This window comes from Mesitornis unicolor, unplaced genomic scaffold, assembly GCF_000695765.1.
Source record: "Mesitornis unicolor isolate BGI_N332 unplaced genomic scaffold, ASM69576v1 scaffold44055, whole genome shotgun sequence".
Lineage (NCBI taxonomy): Eukaryota > Metazoa > Chordata > Aves > Mesitornithiformes > Mesitornithidae > Mesitornis > Mesitornis unicolor.
In genome coordinates, this window is record NW_010187004.1 from 6,616 (window position 1) to 6,848 (window position 233).

At 65.2% G+C, this 233-nt stretch overlaps 1 protein-coding gene across 1 annotated transcript in view; it reads left to right on the forward strand.

Moving 5' to 3' along the window:
- The window catches only part of MFSD4 (major facilitator superfamily domain containing 4), a gene marked incomplete at its 5' end in the record, with an annotated part of 10,388 nt that overhangs the window by 875 nt on the left and 9,280 nt on the right, over positions 1-233 (forward strand). The gene's annotated exons all lie outside the window — the stretch shown is intronic.

Genomic DNA, 233 nt, shown 5'->3' on the forward strand with positions numbered 1-233 from the left:
GTTGTGCCAGTCCCAGCCCCTCTCCCCAGAGCTGAGCTGTCGCTCTCCTTTCCCTGGTGGCAGGAGCCCTGCGAGCTGTGTGCGACTGCCCGTGCAGATCCCGTGGATAAGAGCGGAGCGCGTTGCTGCAGCGAGCGTCGGCCGTGCCGAGCGGGGCTGTTCCACAGGGATCGATGCCAAGGGCGGCTCTGCTCAAAGCCTGCAGAGTTGTGCCTGTGCATGGGAATTCCTGC